Raw genomic sequence first — 22501 nt, 5'->3', positions numbered from 1 at the left:
GTATTTTACGGTTTTCGGACACGCTGAAGTTCCGGAATTCTGCCTCGCTGGAGTTCTTTTACGTGCAGGTAAATCTACCGACACGAGGCTGGCGTATTTGAGCATCTTCAAAATACCACCAGAATCGAACCTGCCAACTTGGAGTCAGAAGATCAGCGCTCTACCGCCTGAGCTAACCCGGCATTTTAAAATTTTTTTGTATCTCTAAGGAAGAAATAATGTTTATAAGCTCACAGGTTATGTCCAGAAATCAATTCTTGTACATTTAACAAATTGTAATTGTTACGACAGCCGGCCCCGTGGTGTAGGGGTAGCGTACTTGCCTCTTACCTGGAGGCCCCAGGTTCGATTCCCGGCCAGGACAGGGATTTTTACCTGGACCTGAGGGCTGGTTCGAGGTCCAGTCAACCTACGTGATTAGAATTGAGGAGCTATCTGACGTTGAGATAGCGGCCCCGGTCTAGAAAGCCAAGAATAACGGCCGAGAGGATTCGTCGTGCTGACTACACGACATCTGCAGGCCTTCGGGCTGAGCAGCGGTCGCTTGGTAGGCCAAGGCCCTTCAAGGGCTGTAGTACCGTGGGGTTTGTTTAATTGTAACGAGAAATTTAACTTCCTTCTTCTTCTTCTGTTCACCCTCCAGGGTTGGTTTTTCCCTCTCCTCAAGGGCAGTGTCCTGGAGCTTCAGACTCTGGGTCGGGGATACAACTGGGGAGGATGACCAGTACCTCGCCCAGGCGGCCTCATCTCCTATGCTGAACAGGGGCCTTGTGGGGGATGAGAAGATTGGAAGGGATAGGCAAGGAAGAGAGAAGGAAGCGACCGTGTCCTTAAGTTAGGTACCATCCCGGCATTTGCCTGGAGGAGAAGTGTGAAACCACGGAAAACCACTTCCAGGATGGCTGAGGTGGGAATCGAACCCACCTCTACTCAGCTGACCTCCCGAGGCTGAGTGGATCCCGTTCCAGCCCTCGTACCACTTTTCAAATTTAGTGGCAGAGCCGGGAATCGAACCCGGGATTCCGGGGGTGACAGCTAATCACACTAACCACTACATCACAGAGGCGGACTTTAACTTCCTTGAGACTATGAAAAGCTGTGAAAACGAAATATCCGAGTATTGGGGTCTCTCTTGTGTAAAATATACAGTTTCACAGCATTCAGTAGTCGATTGTTTATCGCAACAGGTCCATAATACGGTCAAGTGACTAGAAAACACCACTGTGCAGAACCCCAATGCAATGTACCTTACATCACGTCAAAGGAAACCCGTGTACAGCGGAAAAGAAATGTGATACCATGAGATTCCATTGGGTACAGGTTTCACTGTGTAGGGAAATAGGATCCAGGAGATAAGCCAACATTATTTGCTGATGACACTATCCTCTTTCACACCCGAAAGACAGTGAGGGATTTACAGATTGATATCATGTATGGTTTTGGGATTCCTGACAACTGATTCTTCTTCTTCTTCTTCTTTCCTGGCCGCAGGTAAAGGCGCAGGAACATTTTAGTCTGCTCAATTAGATTCTACTTGGCGACATGCAGATATTTCGTCTGTCTCATGAAATTTGCTGCAAAGCACATGAAATGCACTGCTAAAAATTGTTTAGACTGTGTATGGCGAGGCGTACGTCCGTCCGCGCTATTGGTATGTGGATCCAGTGAAGTTAGTGTCTTGACAAATGAAATGAAATGGCGTATGGCTTTTAGTGTCGGGAGTGTCCGAGGACACGTTCGACTCGCCAGATGCAGGTCTTTTGATTTGACTCCCGTAGGCGACCTGCGCGTCGTGATGAAATAATGATGATGAAGACGACACATACACCCAGCCCCCGGTGCCAGCGAAATTAACCAATTATGGTTAAAATTTCCGACCCTATCGGGAATCGAACCCGGGACCCCTGTAGCCAAAGGCCAACACGCTAACCATTTAGCCATGGAGCCAGACAGTGTCTTGACAGATGCAAAATGTATGGCAGTTTTGCTGATGATTTCTAAATAATGAAGTTTATTGATTTTCACTCAGGTGTACTCTTATTTTTGCTTTTGTTTAAGTGACCCTTGACAGTGGTATGGGAAAATTGTGATATATAAAGAGCCTTGAGACCATAAAACCCTAAATCTGACATAAGCCTAACCGGCTCCTGTCCGCTATTAATGGAAGGATGGAACAAAGTTCAATTCGTTGGTAGCTGTCGCAAGACCTGTGATTGTAGAGGTTCTGGTGCCAGGTATCAGGACTATTGTACTGTTAACAGATCTATCCGTGTGTAATATACAGCAGTTAAATATTTACAATATCCGCGGATTCGGATGTGGATAACATTTTGTATATCGGCGCAGGGTTCTAGCTAATGGATCCGTTTACCCTGGTCAGACTTAGTACGTGCAGCATCTACCCTGTCGTGTCGCGGTCTGCTTGAAGCAAGCAATAAAAGATAAAAAGGTTGAGGCTCAGGAGTGGGGCGGGTCACATGAAGAGAAGAGAAGAGGAGGAGGAGGCAGAAAGAAGAAGGGTTGTGAGGGAATCAGTCCAGCCCAGACTGGAGACAGGTTGTTGACTATCAACAGAAGGTAAGTAAACAACTTACAATCATTCTTTCTTCTTGCATAGCCTTTATCAAATAACTGTTTATCAGCATGCTCAAATTAAGCAAGAGCCTTTATAACATCTACCCGATTACTTTCTGATGTTCTATGTTGTATTTCATTTCTGAAGGGGTATGTAGTGTCGTCATTGCATAAATATCGAAACCGAAGAGAATTTGTTTCAGGATTTTTAACATTTAGTCAGATGCGAAGAATTATTGCTTTAAGGGCAAATAGTGACATTATAAACCTATAATTTGTAATGTTCATTCAAATGAAGGGAAATAAAATGTATTAAAATGTAAGTCATCTCCCGGACAAAACTATCTTTACATCGGTCCATTTTACGGGAGTGAAAGATGGGTAGATTCAGGATATAGAAATAATAGACATGAAAGTAGCGAGAATGATTGCTGGTACAAACAGGTGGGAATCATGGCAGGATGGTACTCGAAATGAGGCGATAAAGGATAAGTTAGGAATGAACTCGATGGATGAAGTTGTACGAATAAACCGGCTTCGGTGGTGGAGTCAAGTGAAGCGAATGGCGGAGGACAGGTTACCTAAGAGAATAATGAACTCTGTTATGGAGGTTGGGAGACCAAGACAGCGATGGTTAAACTCAGTTTCTAACGATTTAAATATAAGAGGTATAGAACTAAAAGAGGCCACAGAACTAGTTACAAATAGAGGATCGTAGCGGCGTTTAATAAATTCACAGAGGCTTGCAGACTGAACGCTAAAAGGCATACAGGTCATGTATAAATTCAGTCGACTCCCAATAATCTCTTTTAACCGATTCTACCTCGGATAACTACAATCTCGGATAGTCATTTTGTAATTTTGGGTTAAAATTTTACAGATATGAAAGATTTAGCAAATTGTTGTCTATCTTTTTTCTGGTGTTGTTCCCAGTTATCTAATGATGGTAGAATTGGTTTTTTTTTTTTTTTTTTGCTTTACGTCGCACTGACACAGATAGGTCTTATGTTGACGATGGAACAGGGAAGGGCTAGGAGTGGAAAGGAAACGGCCGTGGCCTTAATTAAAGTACAGCCCCAGCATTTGCCTGGTGTGAAAATGGAAAACCACGGAAAACCATCTTCAGGGCTGCCGACATTGGGGTTCGAACCTACTATCTCCCGAATACTGGATACTGGCCGCACTTAAGCGACTGCATCTATCGAGCTCGGTGGACTGAGGATTAAGCTCAGTTTTGCGACCGGATGCACTTTCTATATGTCAGCCCTATATAGAGATTATATTCGCTATTGTTTGCTTCTGTGGTAGCTGGTAGTGTTATGTGTTGAACGTAGATGAAAATTGGTATCAGCACGACCAAAAACGCCCAGCCACCAAACTAGAGGAATTAACCAGATGCGACTCAAATCCCCAGCCCGGCCGGGAATCGAACCGAGTCCCTGTGAACTACACTGAACATGCAGCCAACAAGCCATACATTTTTCTATTCTACTTCTTCTTCTTTCTTCTTCGATTTCGGCCATTTATGGTCTACGTAAAATAAGTTCATGTTTGTGTCTATTTTCTTGATTCTTCGGTCGCTCCAGTACTTCTTCATGATTTCACTGTTTTTCTCATTTGTTTCAACCATCCAGACAGTTGCACGCTTTCTAACTTTTTTCCTCAAAATCCCCAAACTTTCTACTTTATTGCGAAATGTAAGTCTGCTTAAACTTTTGGCTTTCGTAATCCTCACATTTCTGCTAAACCCTTTTTCACTTCGATAAACCAACTTATTTATGTTTTGGGATTTTTGTCAAAATTGTCAAATATATTTGACATTCTTTCCGTGTTCATTCACACTAAATTATTCTTTTCCTGGAGACATATGATATTTTTTTCAGTTTGCCTATACATTTGTTTATCACTTCTTCTTATTCAAGTACTTTCCTTTCCTTATTATTTTCTCTAATTCTTCAGTTTGTCCTTTTGTGTTTTAGACTAAATATTCCAGTTTTATTACAGTGTTGGAGTTTTATTTAACGAACGAGTTGACCGTGCGGTTAGGGTCGCGCAGCTGTGAGTTTGCATTCGGGAGATAGAGGGTTCGAACCCCGCTGTCAGCAGCCCTGAAGACGGTTTTCCGTGGTTTCCCATTTTCACACCAGGCAAATGCTGGTGCTGTACGTTAATTAAGGCCACAGCCGCTTCCTTCCCACTCCTAGCCCTTTCCTATCCCATCGTCGCCGTAAGACGTATCTGTGTCGGTGCGACGTAAAGCAAATCGTAAAAAAATTGTGTGGATTTTTGTTTTAACTGAGTTATTTTTTATTGTAATGTTTTTCGTTTCTTGATACGCCAGTTCCATTTTCTGAACTCTGTTTTTGTTTACTTCTTTATCGAGGCTGGTTGGATGCATTATTCCCCCTAGGTATTTGAATTTCCGTGGTTCAAATCCTGGTCACTCCATGTGAGATTTGTGCTGGACAAAGCAGAGGCGGGACGGGTTTTTGTCCGGGTACTTCGGTATTTTCTGTTATCTTTCATTCTAGAAACACTCTCCAATATCATTGCATTTCATCTGTTAATCATTAAATCATTGTGCCAGAGGAGTGCGACAGGCTTCGGCAACCGCCACAATTCCTATCCTCGCCGCTAGATGAGGGCTTTATTCTTGACCAGGTCGAATGACTACAACCACGCTGCGGATTTTCATTTTCACTTGAATTTATTCACTCTCCTGATTCTACCATATCTTATGTTCAGGAATCTTGGAGCATTGTTAATGTTCATTACGAATTCTGTCTTCTCAAAAGAAATGTATAGCGCTGCCTTTTTCACTGTTTCTTTCAATCATGATTATGCAATAATTTTACTTCTGAAGCTATTCCGTGTATTATTTATAAGAGTATAGGCGATTTCGGTAACTGTTGACATTCCTCTCATGTACTCGTACAAGGCTTCTTGTTCTCATGTTTCCTTCTGGACCTCCCTTGTTTAAAACCTGTTCTCCTAGTATTACGCTGCGAAGCCTATAGAGCCTTTCATGGCTTTTTCTTTCTTTAGCCAATATCCTCAGTGCTGGACGGATAGGAACGTTTTATTACTCTCCCCCAATTAACGTTAGGTGGGTCTGATATTTTCACAGTTCTTCCGTAGAAAACAATGTTTAGAGGATGTCCCGAAACTTTGCAGAAACGTGGTTAAAGGGGAAAATTGAGTACAAGTGAGATATTCATTTATAGAGAAAGAAATTGATAAAACGAATACAGATAATGCTTGCATTCGGGAGATAGTGGCTTCGAACCCTACTGTCGGCAGTCCTGAATATGGTTTTCGGTAGTTTTCTATTTTTACACCAGGAACATGTTGGGGCTGTATGTTAATTAAGGCCACGGCCGCTTCCTTCCCAGTCCTTTCCTATCCCATCGTTGCTATAAGGTCTACCCGTTTCAGTGAGACGTAAAAAAAAGCATCGCTGTGTCTCTAATTTTCGTTTGTTAAAAGAATCTTACATTTTATACTACACTAAAAGACTATTAATCAGAGCCAACGTTGTTAATAATGTTATTTCTTTTGCGTCCCACTAACTACTGTTATGGTTTTCGCAGACAGTGAAGAATTTTGTCCCGGAGAAGTTCATTTTGCGGGGTGGTACATATACCGACGCAAGGTTGATGTATTTTGAGCACCTTCTAATACCATTGACTTGTCCAAGGGTCGAACCCGCCAACTTGAACTTAGAAAGCCAGCGCTCTACCGTCTGAGCCACTCAGCCAGGCGCTCAACGCGTTTTTTTTAGTAGTTTTTTGTCGGCCTACTAATATTTCAGCTGTCTTTTCTAGGCTTTGATCTTTGCGCAGTCCTCCTTCATTTGTTGCCGCTACTGCTCTTTCCTTTCCTCCGTCCGCGTCTTTCCCGTCTTCAACTTTGGCCTTTCGTGAAATCCCTAGTGGTCTTTTAGTTTCCTCCTGAGTGGGTTGCGTTCTTGTATATATCTTCTTAAGTGATCCCCAATCTCCTGCAGGTCCTTTTCCGCCTCCTTGAATCAACTTGGCTGGGCCTTCCTATCTTTAAAATAGCAAAAGATCGGGTTCGATAATCGTGTTGGTTTAATTTTTAGCAAGTGGCCATAAAATGCAATTCTCCTTTTCCGCATGGCATCAGAAATCTTCTGGACATGAATATACAGCCCATGGTTATGCCGACGTCTATATTCATCTTTGTATTTAATTGGGCCAATAATTTTCCTTAAGTTCTTTCTTTCTTTCTTTCCTTAATTTTCAGTTTTTCTATCAGGCCTTTCTTATTCATATCAAGGCATTCCGCTACATCCAAAACCTCTGGTTTTATGAAGATGCAATAATGTCTGAGTTTTACGTTCAAGGATATGGACTTCATTTGTAAACTTCTTTGGTCAGTTGATAAGCCATTTCCATTTTATTCATGCGCGGCGCGAAAGCTTTTTTTTTTTCAGACATGTTTATCTTCGTGCTAGCTCGATGTTACTTATGAATTGTGTTTTCTCCAGAGATCTGGAGACCCGCTGCCTCTTCTTCTTCTTCTTCTTCTTGTTATTATTATTATTATTATTATTATTATTATTATTATTATTATTATTATTCCGATTTTGGCTTATTTTGGACCGTAGGAAACAACTCATTTACTGGTTCGTCTCCTTTTCTCTTCCTCTTTCCAGAAGTTGTTCATCCTTTCACTGAGGTTCCTCCTCCTTTCTTCTGACCAGGTAGTCTTGGCCTTTCCTGGAACCTTTTGAATGTGGTCGTCTTTACTTTGGCAATGTAGTTGAAAATTATTTTTGTCAGCTTACTCTCACTCATTTTCCTAAAAACTAAACCCCACGACGCAACATCCCCGACGGGTCATGACCTACCAAGCGATCGCTGCTCAGCCCGAAGTCCTGCAGATTACGAGGTGTCATGTGGTCAGTACGACGAATCCCCTCGGCCGTTATTCTTGGCTTTCTAGGCCGGGGCCGCTATCTCACTGTCAGATAGCTCCTCATTTGTAATCACGTTGGCTGAGTGGACCTCGAACCAGCCTTCATATCTAGGTAAATCAATCAACAAATCAGTCACTTCTGATCTGCATTTAGGGCAGTCGCCCACGTGACAGATTCACTATCTGTTCTTTTCCTACCCTTTTATTAAATGATTACAAAGAAATTAGAAATTTATTGAACATCTCCCTTGTTAAGTTATTCCAATCCCTAACTCCCCTTCCTATAAAGAAATTTATCCTCTTCCACCAGGAACTGTCTTTTACCTTAACTAGTCCTAGGATTCTTCTTAAAATATTTTCTTTCTTTCTTTCTTTCTTTCTTTCTTTCTTTCTTTCTTTCTTTCTTTCCTTCTTTCTTTCGTTCTTCTCTAGCTTCTCAATTTCCATTGTTTTTATTCAGTACCAGGCATTATGAGGTATACAGGGCCTTTATCTTGGCAACTGTTGTATAATGTCTAATCTTTGTTTTGTAAGAGGGCGTTCTCTTACAATATCTCTTTTGTGTTAAGTCTGTATGCTAGTCCTATCTTCCTATCTCTTGCTTTATTCGCCTCCTTATCGAGCGCATTTAGTTGGATTCATTCACTCAAACATTTAAATTTGTCAACTCACTTCATTTCTCCAAAATGTATTTTTCGGATGTTTTTCTTTACCGTGTCCGTATTCTCTTTTTATGTTTTTTCGTATGAGATCTCGAGTCCTGTTTTTCTACATTTTCATGCAGTTTTTCAACCACTTTTTGACCCTCTTCTTTATCTTCTGCTAGCAATACCAGATCATCAGCGAGAGTCAGGCATTCCACCTTTAGATCCTATTTGATTGGGTGTAAACATATCCCATCTATTCCTTTTTCTTTTATTAACGGAAACGGTTCCTGTCAAGGTTTGCTGTATGTTTGCTCTAGTCTTCCTATCTATTCCGAATACCTCCAAAACTTTGAAAATCCTCTTCCTGTCAATTGAATCATGTGTATTATTATTATCATCATTATTTTTCTGGTCTTTCCTCAATCATCTGGGGTAGAACTAATGTAGATTAAGCGCAGTTTTACGGTCGTAGCCCTTTCTGACACAACCCTATCTGGAGGGATGTATTAAATACTGAGATTTTCTGCAAAGGTTAGTTATGTAGACGTATGTTAATATCACAAACACCCAGTTCCCGAACCAGAGGAATTAACTATAGGCAATTAAAATCCTCGACCCGGTCGGGAATCGATTCGAGGGCCCTCTGAACCGAATGCCAGTACGATGATCATTCAGCCAAGGAGCCTTACTAAATAATAATAATAATAATAATAATAATAATAATAATAATAATAATAATAATAATAATAATAATAATAATAATAATAATAATAATAATGGGCTACATGTGTCTCTTGAAAAATCACAATTCATCACGAACATCGGTGAATCTCCTTGTACGTTGCATCTGGAACAGGGAGAGATCAGGAAAACCAACAGGTTTAAGTACTTGGGAGAATGGTTGGAATCTAATCTCACTGAAGGAACAGCTTTTTCAACTCGAGTTAAAGGCTTGAAATGGCCTACCAACTGACGAAGAATACCTATAATAAAAAGTGTCTCTCTCGTAATAGTAAGATGAAGCACTACCGGACAGTCATCCGCCCTGAAGCCTTATATGCTTCAGAATCTTTAACACTCAACAGGAAGGGACTTATGGAAAAACTTGAAATCCGGGAAAGAAAGATAATGAGGAAGATACTGGGGCCAGTCAAGGAAGGTGACAGTTATAGAGGACGGCCTAACCAAGAGCTCTACAAGTACTGTGAAAGAATAACGAATGTAGCAAGGAAGAGACGCCTAGCATTCTATGGGCACATCTACAGGATGCATCCGACCAGGTTGACCAACCGGATTCTCAGCTACTGGCAAAACAGGAAGACCAAGTCACCATGGTTGATGGAAGTGGATAAAGATCTACAGGAACTGGGAATAACAGAAGGAAAATTAAAGGATCGGACAACACTCAGGAAGATGCTTAAACATAAGGAGTTCCAGGACATAAAACCAACGAAGAAAACTAGCGCCCTTTGGACAAAGGAGAGGAAGGAGCAACACAGCCTGAGGATGCGCAACTACTGGACAAACATCAAAGCCCATTCCAAAATGTAATAGTCGAATGTCGTGGTCCTTAGCTGGCCTATACGAAATAATAATAATAATAATAATAATAATAATAATAATAATAATAATAATAATAATAATAATAATAATAATAATAATAGAACCAAACATCTCTGAAAAAGAAGCTTTCGCATCGCGCATGAATAAAATGGAAATAGTTTATCAACTGGCCACAAACGTTTACAACAAAAGTCCATACCCCATGAACGCAAAACTCAGACATTTTGCACTGCCATAAGACCAGAGGCTTTGGATGTAGCGGAATGCCTTGATACGAACAAGAAAAGCCTAATAGAAAAACTGAAAGTTAGAGAAAGAAAGACAGATCTTAAGGAAAATGATTGGCCCAATTGAAGACAAAGATGAATATAGACGTCGGCATAACCATGAGTTGTATGTTCATGTCCAGAAGATCTCTGATGTCATGCGGAGAATGAGAATTATTGCATTTTATGGCATGCTTTCTTTTTTTTTTTTTTTTTTTTCCGCTATCTGCTTTACATCGCACTGACACAGATTGGTCTTATGGCGACGACGGGATAGGAAAGGGCTAGGAGTGGGAAGGAAGCGGCCGTGGACTTAATTAAGGCACAGCCCCATCATTTGCCTGGTGTGAAAATGGGAAACCACGGAAAACCATCTTCAGGGCTGCCGACAGTGGGATTCGAACCCACTATCTCCCGGGTGCAAGCTCACAGCCGGTGTCCCTAACCGCACGGCCAATGGGACATTTTTCCTCGCTTAAAAGACGGAAGAACGTTGTACTTAATCAGTTTACATATTACATCTCCTAAACTTAAAATCTTTGTACCTGAAGACTAACTGTATGTTCAACCCCCCCCCCCCAATCACCTCCTCTTCCCCCTTTGATATCCATTGTGCACCAGTCGCCACTGCTAGGTAGGGAATACCATAGTTGGAATAACTGAATCATTTAGGATGAGCCGCCTTCGCTGTATGGGGCAGAAACCGGCTTACGTTCCCTATTCATAGCGATATTGATTGCTGGTAGAGGTAAATGGGAACAATGGCATGAGTGCACTCCAATGGAGACATAAAGGCTGAATTAGACACGTTGTGAGTAGACTGGTTGCGGTGGTGGAGTGTGAATGGAGGAGGTCAGCCAGGATTGAGAGCGATAACGAGTGAGTGAGGTGTATCGACAGTACATTTTATGAGACAGAAAAAAAAATCAAGAGTTACAAAGAAGAAAATAGCCTATACCAATAAAACTTTTTTTTTCTGCACTTAGGACGACATCGGACATTTCTTTGATTTCACCAACTTTGTGATGTCGGGGGAAATTATTTGAGGAGAATAAACCCGTAACTCTGCTTCCAACACAACATTAGACAAACATGAACTAGTTTTACTCTCATTAAATTCCCTTAGAAATTTGACTGGAGCCTGCTGATAATTTACAGAGAAAGGCGTCATAAAAGTGTTTAATTCAGATGCTATGTCTTCAATTTTTCTAAACCATTGCCAAATTGTTCAAGGGCTTCACAGTTACAATCGGACAAGTCAAATTTTTTTTAAAAGATGATAATTCTTCAAAATATCTCTCCTGGTGGCGGTGACTATTATTTATAGATAAAGTACAGCTGGGCATCTATCTATATAACACTAATCAGCGAGAAAAAATGGAAGAATTCTGACACTTCGAAAAATGAAGGTATCGGCCAAAGAAAGATAAGGGCCACGAAGGGCGTCAAAAATGAATCCCTAGGCCTCAAAAACCTAATCAAGTGTTAACCAAGGGAGGTCGGATAGGATAGTTGAAGGTGAGGAGTCTGGTACAAGTAACTGGAAGCAATGCCAGGACTCAGCTAAGGGCCCCGTGATCCCCAATCCACGCTCCCAAGTACAAGTTGTTTTACGTCGCAGATACGGCACAGATAGGTCTTATGGCGACGATGGGGCAGGAAAGGGTTAGGAGTGGGAAGGAAGCGGCCGTGGCCTTAATTAAGGTACAGCCCCAGCATTTGCCTGGTGTAAAAATGGGAAACCACGGAAAGCCATCTTAAGGGCTGCCGACAGTGGGGTTCGAACCCACTATCTCACCGAATACTGGATACTACGCTCCCAAGTTAAATAGCCCCTGGGGCCCTTTTAATCACCTCTTACGACAGGCAGGGCATACCGTGGATGTATGCTACTGCCCCACAAACAGGGAAATTAGGCGAAAGACAGGAACAGGTCTGACCCTTCGAAAGGTATCGGAACGTGAAGGGAAAGGTATCTAAATGAAACACTCCCTAAGTCTCGCAGCCTAATACCGTCGGGAACGGAAGAGAAAAAGAGTTGACCAAGCGAGGTCACATAGAAAAGATGACAGCAAGGAGCCTGGCACAAGGAAGTGAAACCATGCCAGACTCAGCTAGGGAAATCGTAGTTGCTAACCCATGTACCCAAATTATTTTTGGAGCAGTGGAAGTTCCACCTTTAAAGCATTAATTCTGTCCCACATAGCTTCAATTAATATATTTTATCCTTGCAAATAAACATTTAAATCACTCATACGATACATAATGTTCGTTAAAAAGGCAAGGTCAGCAACCCAGCGCATGCGTTCTTACAGGGTCACAACGAGAGAGAGAGAGAGAGAGGCAGAGTACTCAAAATTGAAGGAATAATAAAAAATGCCAAGAAAATGGACATTGGAGATTAGCTTCTAATGAAACAGTTTACAAGGAAATTGAACCACCGAGCTCGATAGCTGCAGTCGCTTAAGTGTGGCCAGTATCCAGTATTCGGGAGATAGTGAGTTCGATCCCCACTGTCGACAGCCTTGAAGATGATTTTCCGTGGTTTCCCATTTTCACACCAGGAAAATGCTGCGGCTGTACCTTAAGGCCACGGCTGCTTCCTTTCCATTCCAAGCCCTTTCCTCTCCCATCATCGCCATAAGACCTATCTGTGTCAGTGCGATGTAAAGCAAACTTGTAAAAAAAAAAAAAAAAAATGGAGAAGAAATTTGAAAAGACATTTTTATAAAAATGACTAAAGTGATCCAATGAAATCCATAAAATGTAAATAAATGAATAAATAATAATAATAATAATAATAATAATAATAATAATAATAATGGGGGGTTTGCCTGTTCCCCTATCGGGCGCGTCCCAGGTGGCGGATCGGGGGGCTCGCCGGACTTGTCCGGAGGGCTTGAGGGAAATAAAATACCTCTCGCGGACCAAAAACAGGCACAGCCAGAAAACATCTTGAGGCAACCTCTGAGGCTCAATACCTTAGTTGTAACTATGAGATTGACAAAGATCAATCTCCCCATTATCTTCAACTTACTAGCATGATGGCAACGTCAGTTAATGATACTACTACCCCAGGCCCTAGTATTCATACTAGGTTTTCTCGGTCATCGGATTCTGGGGGACCGAGAACATCATGCGGGAATGTATCGGAGCTTCCCAAATCTCTTCGCCCAAAGGAAAAACATTTTATTGGCACTTTAAACATCAACACGCTTCGCAAAATTGGAAAGTTGAAGCACTTAACAGACACATTAGACCAACTCAACATCCAAATTCTGGCACTCCAAGAAACTAGGTACAGTGACGAAAATCATTTTGAATCAGGAAACTATAGAATTTATAAAGGTAAACCAGCTACCCTCCTCCCTAACAAAATATTACAATTTGGCACTGGTTTTGCAGTGAGAAAAAATATCACAAATTCGGTATTATACTTTACATCTCCTTCTGAAAGAATTTCGCTAATGACAATCAAATCAGGAAACAAAGCTTATACACTAATCAATGCACATGCACCTACAAACAATTACAATCAAAAAGACCCACAGAAGGTAGATGACTTCTGGGAATTACTAGAAGAAACTACAGCCAAAGTTCCAAAACATCATGTCAAAATTCTGCTGGGGGACTTCAATGCACAAATTGGCAAAGAGAAGAAATTTAGGACCACTGTAGGACTTTACCCTGCTCACAAAAGAACCAATAAAAATGGAGAAAGTTTAATTGGCTTCTGCGAGAATTTTGATCTAAAAATTGATGTCAACCCATTTCCTGGCACTTCCACAAAAGAAAATGACATGGAGATCCCCGAACATGCATTTAGGAGAATTTCAACTAGACCATGTGGCTATTTCCAAGAAAAACCAAAAAGAAATTATGAACGTTAAAGTCAAAAAGGGAATTATTGACTCCGACCACCACCTATCTCTTGTTAAAGTAAAGTTTCAACCCAACAGGAAGAAAACCAAAACAATCAGGAACCCAAGAATCGACCCTGAATTTCTGAGACAGAACTCAGACAATTTCCTTGCGAATATCTCCAACGATGCTCCTTCAAACTGGCTAGAACTCAAGGACACACTCTTGAAAGCTTCACAAAACATCAGCAATCCCCCAAGGAAACGCAAACACAGGTGGTGGAATGACACCTGTGACAAGGCCATAGAAGTCAGAATTAGGTCCTGGCTAAACTGGAGTTCCCATAAAACTGATCAAAATCGTGATGAATTCTTCAAAACACAGAAACAAACCTCAAAAATCATCAGATCTGAAAAACGAAAATATGATCAAAACAGACTGGTAGAAATAGAAGATGATTTCAAGAAAAACAATACACGGAACTTCTACAGAACATTCAGAGAAGAATTATCCAATTACCAGGCACCTAGTCTCTGTTTCAAACGTACAGATGGGACTTTGGAAACAAGTAATAAGGGAAATTGTGAACTCCTAGCAAACCATTTCATGGACCTTTTAAACTGTGAATCTCCAAAGGAACAATTCACCTATGAAAAACCAACACCTAATCCAGATTCAGAACCCCCCACATTACAAGAAGTCAAACAAATAATCAGAGATTTAAAAGACAACAAAGCACCAGGAGAAGATGGAATAATCGCTGAAATGTTGAAAATTGGTGGTGACAAACTGGCCCAGAGTATTCAAAAAATCTTACAGGACATTTGGTTTTCTGAAGAAATTCCGGAGGATTGGAAATGTGCATTGATTCACCCACTTCACAAGAAAGGAGACAAATCAGATATTAACAACTACAGAGGAATTTCTCTCCTCTCACTCGTATATAAAATCTTCTCTAAAGCTCTACTTAATAGATTAGAGAAACAAACAGACCACCTGATCGGAGATTATCAGGCTGGATTCCGAAAAGGGAGATCCTGCGCAGAACAAATCCTAAACCTAAAAACCATACTACAGATTCGCAAAACCAAACAAACAGTAATCACCTTTGTTGACTTCAAAAAAGCGTATGATTCCATAGATCGGCAGACCCTGTTCAACATACTAGAGGAATTTCAAGTCGACAGGAAAACGAGGGAATTGATTAAACAAACTCTGATCAACACAACATCAAAAGTTAAGTTCTTGGGAGAAATTTCTGAACCGTTCGAAATCAGAACTGGCGTCCGACAGGGAGATGGACTATCCCCACTACTATTCAATTTAGTTTTGGAAAAAGTGATTCGTGAATGGAGAAAAGAAACTAAAGGTATAAACATTGGCAGACTTCTTAAAGACAAAATTCACCTTGACTGCTTAGCTTTCGCAGATGACCTTGCGATCCTTTCGAACAACAGACAAGAAGCAATCCAATCCATAGAAAAGTTGAATGAAATAGCCGCAAAAACCGGACTTCAAATTTCATTTGAAAAGACGCAGTTTATGGAAGGAACTAAATCAAGATTCGACAATCAACCATTAATCACCAACTGTGGAATAATTTCCCAAGTAGACAAATTCAAATATCTAGGTGAAATTATTCAGCCAGCAGGGTTAAATCAGGAAGCTAACAAAGAAAGAACTGCTAAACTGCAAAGGGCTTACAAAATCACATGGAACAGATACAACAAAAGATGTATATCAAAAAATGCAAAATTACGACACTACAATACAGTCATCAAACCAGAGGCACTTTATGCATCTGAAACACTGATCATTGGCGGCAGGTCACAAATGAAAAGCATTGAGAAACAAGAGAGGAAAATTCTCAGAAAAATCCTAGGACCAAAGTTCGAAAATGGAATTTGGATGAAAAAGAAACCACACGAAATTTTTCAATTCACAGAAAAAATCACAGATACCATCAGAAAGAGACGACTAAAATTCTACGGACACCTACACAGAATGGATAACAACAGGCTGACAAAGAAAATTCTAAATCTAGCTCTAACCCTGAAAATCCGCAACAATTGGTTAGCAGAAATTCATGAAGATCTACAAGAAATGGGTATTGAGGACGAAACCATTCAAGATAGAATGAAATTTAGAAGCTTAGTAAACAAACATAAATTTGCAGAGAAACCAACAAGAAAAAATACAGGCTGGACAGAAACACGCAGAAAGGAACACAGTGAAATAATGAAGAAATATTGGGAAGAAAAGAAGAAGAAACATTGTGCAAAATAAGTTCAAACGCGCTCCACAGCTGGGCACAACGAATCAAAAATAATAATAATAATAATAATAATAATAATAATAATAATAATAATAATAATAATAATAATAATAATAATAATGGGGTTTGAGAGGCCGGCGCGCTGCCGCCTGAGCCACGAAGGTTTTAGACATTTGTATGTATGAATGAATAAATAAATACATATTAAATAAATAAATAAAAACAGAGCTTTTAAAAATATGCTCAACTTTTTCTTTTCACGCGACGCCAAAACAAACACATACAATGTATCTGAATTGATTGTTTTCTTCGGTTTCCTTCATCCCAGGCGATAAAGAAGCATAGGATAATATTTCAGTGTTTACTGACAAAGTGACATTCTCATATGTAAAGTGACAATCATCCGATTATATTCGACACACGGGCGTTCTGACGGTGTTTGAGGAAACAAGCCGCAAGTAGCAAGATCCCTCTTGTCTGACAAGGATGGGAAAGTAACGCTTCTTTAGTTTACTGAGCTGCGTTATGCAGATGTGTCCGGTGACATTTAATTTGCTAGTTCATTTTAATTAGAATAGCGACCATGTGCTAATTAATATCACGCCTACATTCATCTTCATCAGGGAGTTCAACTGTTTCTGACAATCCCTGGTTCCACATAACTTTGTCCTGGAAACATTTGGCTACATCTCACAGATTCTTCTTTGCGTATGATTACTCATTCTTTGGACATGACACTGAGAGAGTTTTTATTATACTTGTATTTTACGAAACGCATTCATGCATAGAGTGTATTCAGAAATGAGAAAAGGACCGAAATAGAAATATGCATGGAAATAATTAATATCCACGGCCTGTTTCCAGACATTCGACCGAGTCAGGGATGGAATGAATGAAGCTCCCATCTCGTGGCGAGGATAGGAATTGTGCCGTTTACCGAAGCCTGTCGCACTCCTTTAGGGGAATGATTAATGGCTAACAGATGAATCATGAAATGATATTGGAGAGCGTCACTGGAATTAATGTCCGACTCGTTGGCTGAACGGTCAGCGTACTGGCCTTCGGTTCAGAGGGTCCCGGGTTCGATTTCCGGCCGGGTCGGGAATTTTAACCTTAATTGGTTAATTCCAATGGCACGGAGGCTGGGTGTATGTGTTGTCTTCATCATCATTTCATCCTCATCACGACGCGCAGGTCGCCTACGGGAGTCAAATAAGAAGACCTGCACCTGGCGAGCCGAACCCGTCCTGGGATATCCCGGCACTTAAAGCCATACGACATTTAATTACTGGAATTAATCTGGAATGAATGATTACAGGGAAAACCTATCCCGCCTCCGCTTTGTACAGCACAAATCTCACATGAAGTGACTGGGATTTGAGAGGCCGGTGCGCTGCCGCCTGAGCCACGGAGGCTCTAGATCAGGGATTTCCAATTTGTAAGGGGTCGAGGGCCATATTGAAAACCTTAGTCATGTTCGCGAGCCGCACTTGAATAATAGGCTTATTTTCGTAACATACTGCATATAGTAAGCCTACAGAAGTACCATTACCGAAATAATATGCATCATTCAATTGAAATAAAGGTTCGATCATTTTAATTAGCTAGGTAAAATATTTACAATTACATAAAAGAGTGAAATTTGGAACCGGCCTGAGTGGCTCAGATGGTTGAGGCGCTGGCCTTCTGAAGCCAGCTTGGCAGGTTCGATGATAGATCGTTCCGAAGGTGCTCAAATACGCCAGCCTCGTGTCGGTAGATTTAATGGCACGTAAAAGAACTCCTGCGCGACAAAATTTCGGGACCTCGGCGTCTCCGAAAACCATCAGAAGTAGTTATTGTGACATAAAAACCAATCATTGTTTGAAATTTGCATTTTAAATTTTTATAAATCAAAATCTATTCAGGTCATGTGAATATTTAAAAACGACGAAAACAATTAAACTGGTTCAGATTTGGGTCTATAACGGGTATAAAAATTAATACATTTTTGAATGACCTAAATAATTATTTTGTAACTATTCTTCACATTATTTATTAAAATACTTTCGCGGGCGCATTATATGGCCTCGCGGGCCACATGCGGCCCGCAGGCCGCCATTTGGAAACCCCTGCTCTAGATATTTGTATGAATAAATAAATAAATAAATAAATAAATAAATAAATAAATAAATAAATAAATAAATATTATCTTTCCAGTCACTGGTTATCCATGATTTGCAGATAAGATATGGGTGGTGGTGATTACTGTTTTAAGAGGAAGTACAACTGTGCAACCATCCTATCATAAAAGACAGGGAGGAGCCACAAAGAGTGTGAAAATGGAAGACTCCCTAGGCCTCACAAACAGAATAGAGTACTATCGGGGTCGAAGACAACGAGAGTTCACCAAGGGAGGTCGGATAGGAAAGTGAGGAGACTGGGACAAGTAAGTGGAAGCAATGTCAGGACTCAACCAAGGCCAGGTGGTCGCAAAACCACGCTCCCAAGCTAAGAGCCCCTGGTCCGCCCTTTTAGTCACCTCTTACTACAGACAGGATATACTGTGAATGTATTCTACCGTCCCCACTCATTGAAGTTTAGAAGCGAGAAGTACTATATTCTACAGTATTTTACTCTGCGTACATCTCGTTTCGTGTATACACTGGCAACAGGAATAATAAAAACGCAGTCCATTTCAGCACTTTCAGCTTAAGAGAGATGAATATAAGTTCAGTTTATTTGGATCTGACGGGAGAACGTACGCGAGAAGCCCTAAAAATTCCGAATACGATCCTAAATATTCAAACAAGGTGGTTAAATTTTGAGGAGGAAACATCATGGTTCGGGAATGCTTTTTCCATAATGGTGCAGGCCTCCTATTTTGGATTAAAGACGTGATGACCAATGGGATTTATGGAAACATTCTAAATTATACCATGCTACCATATGCGAGGAAAAATGGGCCAGCTAATTGGGTTCTTTAGCAGGATAACGATCCTAAACACTCCTAGAAACTGGAGATGAAATGTTCTGAAGACAACCAGTTGTGTTATGCCTTGGCCGGCACAGTCGCCTGACTTAAACCCCATTGAAAATCTATGGTGGATGGGGGAAGTGAGAAAAGCTATACCGATGGAAAAGTTACCAATAAAAATCGGTTGTGGCAAAACGTTCAGAAAGTGCTCAAAAAACCAAAGGGAATGCTTCCAAATATTGACTTGATACAAATAATAATAATAATAATAATAATAATAATAATAATAATAATAATAATAATAATAATAATAATAATAATAATAATAATGAAAATGAAATTGCGTATGGCTTTTAGTGCCGGGAGTGTCCGAGGACAACTTCAGCTCGCCAGATGCAGGTCTTTTGATTTGACTCCCGTAGGCGACCTGCGCGTCGTGATGAGGATGAAATGGTGATGAAGAGGGTACATACACCCAGCCCCGTGTCAGCGAAATTAACCAATTGTGGTTAACATTCCAGACCCTGCCGGGAATAGAACCCGGGACCCCTGTGACCAAAGGCCAGCACGCTAATCATTTAGCTATGGAGTCGGAAATAATAATAATAATAATAATAATAATAATAATAATAATAATAATAATAATAATAATAATAATAATAACTGTACCGGAGGTACACCCGCCCAGTTCATTTAAATTAAGCGCCTTGTATAAGGCCTTCTGTAAAGTAAAGTTTGAAACGACTATTACAATAAATTTGAACATTTCTTAACAGATGTCGCTACTATAAACTTATGTTGTGCCCTCTGGTGTGAAGATGAACTATTAAAATTCTAGAGTAATTTGGTATTTTAAGGTTTCCTAAACTAAATTGTTTATACTTTGTTTTCGGTGTGTCAAAGTTTACAACACTCCTGTCTCTTTCCGCCAACTTAAGATGTTTTGTACATTTATTTTTCTACCAATCAAAATTTTCTGGTATTCACTTAATTATCCAATAAGAATTGGGGATGTGTCGGGTCTTAGCCCGGAGTTTTCTGGAACTTCCCCTCCACTATAAAAGCTGGCACTTTTCGGACCAAGTTGTCTTTGTGATCGCTAAAGTCTACGTCTAGTGTGTGTTCGTAAGGGAGGCGGAGGGCGCCTCGTCCAACCTCGGAAAGTCCGCCAGCTCAAGGTAATGGCAGACCCCGTTTAAAATCTGATAGTCTTTCAAAGCTAACTCAAGAGGAAGGTTTCAAATCTTTAGTAATGTAACTTCATTTTCCAAAATGTAAATTTCAAACACTAAGTGTGAATTTCAACCAAACCGAAAGAACTTTTCCGAAATCAGTGAATAAAGAGTGATGTGCCCTCTTGTGTTCCCTCTCAACTTGATTGTGAGGTGACTATGATTTTCTAACCCTTTCTATCTTGTAATTTCTGTAACTTAACTGTTTTTCTCCATCTAGTTACCTCCGTAGTATAGGCTTGGCCTCTGTAACGTCGGGCCATAAACCCAAGTAGGGTTTTATGCACTTAATGTAAATTTCTAGGAGTGCAAGAGTTCGCCTCCTTTCCATTTTGGTTTTTGCGCCAGTAATTTAACCTTTGTTTTACCAAAGCCCACGTAGAATGGATACCTGTTACCCCTGTTTCACTTCATTTATTTCATGTTAACGATATCAGACTGTTGAGCAGTTGAGACAGTTAATACTGTTTAAGTTTTGCTAAATGTGGGTTGTGCTTTTGGTAGGCCTAGAAAGTGTGAATTTTAAAAGAAATTAGATTCCTAAGTGTAAATTTGTAGAGCAAAAGTGCTCTTACTATTGGTGTAAAAGAAACTGGGAGATCCGTCTCTTTGACTGTTTGTTAAAAGGGAGCAGTTGCTGCTCATGTAAAGTTTGTGATCTGGGAGCTCCGAGCTCATGTTGTAAATAGTTGTTGGTTTTTCTAATTTTGTCACGCAAGATTACGACGCCTCTGTGGTGTAGTGGTTAGTGTGATTAGTTGCCACCCGCTGAGGTCCGGGTTCGATTCCCGGCTCTGCCACGAAATTTGAAAAGTGATACGAGGGCTGGAACGGGGTCCACTCAGCCTCGGGAGGTCAACTGAGTAGAGGTGGGTTTGATTTCCACCTCAGCCATCATGGAAGTGATTTTCTGTGGTTTCCCACTTCTCCTCTAGGCAAATGCCGGAATGGTACCTAACTTAAGGCCATGGCCGCTTCCTTCCCTCTTCCTTGTCTATCCCTTACAATCTTCCCCCCCCCCCCCGCAAGGCCACTGTTCAGCATAGCAGGTGAGGCCGCCTGGGCGAGGTACTGATCATACTTCCCAGTTGTATCTCCAGATCCAGAGTCTGACGCTCTGAGGCGGTAGAGGTGGGATCCCTCACTGAGTCCGAGGGAAAAACCGGCCCTGGAGGGTAAAAAGATAAAGAAGAAGAAGAAGGAGGAGGTTACGAGCTACTCTCGTTCCTGATCTATTATTTGCTCAGCAAAGCGTAAATGTTTAACATTTGAAAAGAAAAAAAGAAGAGAAAGAAATATAGCTACAATTTTGACTGTCGTATATCCAGCCATTCATGCCTGCACCTTCTTTCACCTCTGCTTTCCATAATATCTTCGTAATAATAATAATAATAATAATAATAATAATAATAATAATAATAATAATAATAATAATAATATGGTCTCAAAAACTATAAAAATAGAGAAAAGAAATCAAGAAATCAACTACCACCTGGATTCAAGAAGTCAAGAAAGACCTGGAAAGGAACAACATACGAGAAGAAGAATTATTGGAAAGAAAGATTTTTAGGAAGAAAGTCTTACAAATGGAAGGATTCCAAGGGAGGAAGGAAAAGAAAACAGACACAAAGTGGACTGAAGACAGGAAAAAGAAACACAGTGAAACAATGAAAGAATACTGGAAGAAAAGGAAAGAACAACTAAGGAGGAACAATTGAAATTGTAACGTGGTCCTTAGAAGGCCGGAACGCAAGAAGAAGAAGAAGAAGAGAGAGGAATAGCTAGAACATACATAAATAAAGAATATAAAAATGGATAATGATTGATAGTGCCAAATATGTACAGAGAACTAGAGCCCATCACAGATACTATACGGAACAAGGGGATCTCTTTTCTTGGTCACATTATGAGGACACCAGAAAACAGATTACGTTACCGAGAAAACTTGTATAGTCCTCTCCGTGTAAGGACGTACCCTAAGGGTGCAACCTTACCCTTTCTCCCCTGTAATATTAAGATATTGATTTATGGTTACTTTTTTTGCTGTTGGGTCTTTTTCAGTGTCGGTAACCATACAGTTTAGGGACCCTACTTGCCGATACGACGTCTTACATTTACCGTTAATCTGGCACGTTGGCAACGTTCAATCACTGCTCTAGCGTGAAGTGCGTGTTGCCACCGCATCG

General features: G+C 40.6%; 1 protein-coding gene across 1 annotated transcript in view; it reads left to right on the top strand.

Annotated features, from left to right (window-relative positions):
• The first annotated feature begins 2511 nt into the window (after positions 1–2511).
• Positions 2512–22501, top strand: part of LOC136881910 (extracellular matrix organizing protein FRAS1) — a 107618-nt gene continuing 87628 nt past the window's right edge. The window contains exon 1 of the mRNA XM_067154352.2: positions 2512–2577. The gene's annotated coding sequence lies outside the window, so the exon portion shown is untranslated. The remainder of the gene's footprint in view (positions 2578–22501) is intronic.

The sequence above is a fragment of the Anabrus simplex genome, chromosome 10, assembly GCF_040414725.1.
Source record: "Anabrus simplex isolate iqAnaSimp1 chromosome 10, ASM4041472v1, whole genome shotgun sequence".
Taxonomy (NCBI): Eukaryota; Metazoa; Arthropoda; class Insecta; order Orthoptera; family Tettigoniidae; genus Anabrus; species Anabrus simplex.
The sequence above is the reverse complement of the archived record's forward strand: the minus strand, read 5'-3'. Positions and strand labels throughout refer to the sequence as shown.